The sequence below is a fragment of the Etheostoma spectabile genome, chromosome 13, assembly GCF_008692095.1.
Source record: "Etheostoma spectabile isolate EspeVRDwgs_2016 chromosome 13, UIUC_Espe_1.0, whole genome shotgun sequence".
Classification (NCBI taxonomy): domain Eukaryota; kingdom Metazoa; phylum Chordata; class Actinopteri; order Perciformes; family Percidae; genus Etheostoma; species Etheostoma spectabile.
Genome location: NC_045745.1, coordinates 9,833,100 through 9,836,037, shown reverse-complemented (window position 1 = coordinate 9,836,037; position 2,938 = coordinate 9,833,100). Strand labels below are relative to the sequence as shown.

The window sequence follows — 2,938 nt, the reverse complement described above, 5'->3', positions numbered from 1 at the left end:
ACACGCTCACACGCCACACCCCCGATTTCTCACGCTGTCAAGCCAGTCAAAGATGAGTTTATCTATAGATCTGGCTGTTGAGCCACTCGGGATCGACTAGTTGTGCTTTCAGAGACTGTGAGGGGGTTCAAGAGCGCTCCCTGTCTGTAGTTTCGAATTGTCGCAAACTGAGAACATTTTTGCACGAGCCATCCCAGGTGCATTTCCCCGGCTTCAGGTATGAGCTCTGAGTATCACAGACCCGTCCGTCGCTTCGTGTCAACTCTCTGTAACAATAGAGGTGAGCAGCGCGGCTGGTAGCGCAGCAGCTTCAGTTCATGTTAGTGGACTCGCTCTGGGGTGGGCAGTGACAAGTTGCCTGCCCTGGTCCCTACACCAGGGACCCCTGGCCCTGTTCCCCACAGACCCAAATCTTCTCAGCTGTTGCTGACATATGCTACTGTCTCTTCATGTTGTTCATTATGTTTGGCACATTGTCTGGGTCAGTTCTTATATCATAAGAAGTTAATAATGTATGTAATGTAAATGCTAAATGCCCTAATACCTGTTGATACTACAACAATGCAAAGGCTCTTAACTCTACAGTTTTGCACATATTGTGCAAGACTTGATTTCTCCATTTTTTTTGCACAAAACTCTCCAGAAAGTGCCATTTAATGGTTTATTTTTCAATTTTTTTTTCCTGGGGGGGCATACCCCCAGACCCCCCTAGGGAGAGCCCCATCCCCCCACATATGACATATCCCAATTTAAACCCTGAAGTATAATGATGCTGAAAGAGCCAAAGAAATTGCTTTGTACGCGGCAAAATATGGGTTGCCCCCCCAAATCTCACTCAAAGGATTGGGGAAAAGTTGGCAGCTCTGCTACCTGATCTTGATCTTACAGGTACTACCTGATCTGTTCCGCCTGAAATGTCCGCGCGTGTGCAGATGATAATCCTGTTTCGAGCATTTACAACGCTGCACAATCTGTTCCACACTCGTAGTTTTGGCGGTCTGCCATTAGTCTCCACCGGGAAGCTAACGTTAGTTTAGCTAACAGCTAATTTGGCTAACCGCTAGCTGAGATAGCATGTAATAATCTAAAAACACCCTCAAAATAAAACTTGTGCTCATTTAAGTTACAATCAATCAATTCTGGTTTCTATAGTTACTACTGTAAAATCTTAATTTAGCTGAAGCCTGTTTTTCCAGTGTTAAGTTTGAGTTAACGTTGTTTTGGGGGGGGGGGGGAGAACATAAACCTGTTCTGAGACAATAGTCATTGTGTGGCATTGTTTCAGTTTACGAGGGAGGCTTGGAATACACAGATGGTCTTGTGTTACACAGATAAATATCCAAGTTAGCAAAAGAGATCAATTTAATTCAGGTGGTGACAGGAGAGGGAAAATAAAAGAGCCCACTTCCAGTGTTGGGTCTGTGTTGTCTTCCACCAACGCATGGCCTCACAGCTGCTGTGCAAGTGATTGCAACTCTCTTAGCGCCAGTGTAGTGTAAATTGTTTTGTGTGACTCTAAAATAGTCACTTTACTAAATTTCCTTCAAGGACTTGGACAATTTGTTTCTGCAGGTCTACAGATTGATTGCCAAGTAAGTAACACTTACAAGGAATTTGCCTTTGGTGGATGGTGCATTCATGAAAACAAACAAATTACAAAGAAATGAACAACCGTGTAGAATATAACTGTTTAAGACACTTCACATACAACTTGTAATGCATACTCTTGAGATCAGGACATTTCAAACGCTTTGACATTACTTAAGAATAGTACTCAGGTACTTTAGGGAGGGACTCTAAAAATGCAGCATGGCGGACGCTTGCGCAGACATGAGGTTTAAGAATGTCGTTCAGAAACACGCTGCTACACCTCGATTTGAATAGGGACAATGAATAATGTGGCAGAATTGGTCGAGTACCTTTGAACAGGACACACACATCGACTGAATCAGGTTACAGTAATGATCTCACACTGCGACGCCGAGTCCCTTCCTCACTAAAACATGCTGACAGCTTTTGCAAAAGCAACACTGATGTGAGAATCCATCTTAAATTCATGAGGACCACTGCTAATATTTAATATTTCAGAGTGTAAAAACAGAAGACAGCTTGTGCTGCGAGCGGTTTGTAAATTTGTAAACACAGTTTATGGAAAGAGAAGCCTGGATGAGACAGATTATTAAAAAGCTGTCAGGCTGTCATGAGATACAGCTCCTTGCACCTATTTGGCATCCCTTTTTCATCCCAGAGAGGATCACCAAAACACTCCAAAATGCACTGTTTTCCCTGCAACAGTGCATTAGACGCACCCCGATACGAGTTCATGTCTAATCTGGGTTTTCTCCTGAGATATTTAACTTGTATCAGTCACAGTTTCTCGCCTTCCTGAAATAGATTTTAGGCCATTACTGGAGCAGCTGGAACAGAGGAGACTGCACCAAGTTCTCACAGAAAGTCATTTGGTGTAAACGTAGTTATTGACTTCATAGGGCCCCGTGAGTGTTGAAAGGAGCGAGCTCGTCATCCTTCAGAACACTCTTTTCCAGCCAAATCAAACTGATGTCAATGTGTAGAGACAAATGGTCACATTCCCTTCCTCGCTCGCGTAATGTGGCGTTAATGAATAGAACCAATTTCTTCCAAATTAAAATTCATTTGCATGAGGCTTAAGTGCATCTGGCGGATACATTTCCATAAACCAGACAGGGCTTAGGGGCAGCACTCGAGGCGTTACTGTGCATGTAATAACTGAATTAAAATTTTATTAGAAGCAGCTAATTTCAAGTGAAGAAAATTACTTTGACAAGTCGGAGGCTTTTTGGGACACTGAATGGAGGCGAGGCAGCCACATTAGAGAGGCTCTTCACTCTTCACGCTTCTGTGTGTGACAGATTCATGCTGCTGAACATGGAGCAAGTTTCTGAAGGTTGTTCTGTGT

General features: G+C 43.4%; 1 long non-coding RNA gene across 1 annotated transcript in view; it reads left to right on the top strand.

Annotated features, from left to right (window-relative positions):
• The window catches only part of LOC116701141 (uncharacterized), a 12,984-nt gene that overhangs the window by 986 nt on the left and 9,060 nt on the right, over positions 1-2,938 (top strand). The window lies entirely within an intron of this gene.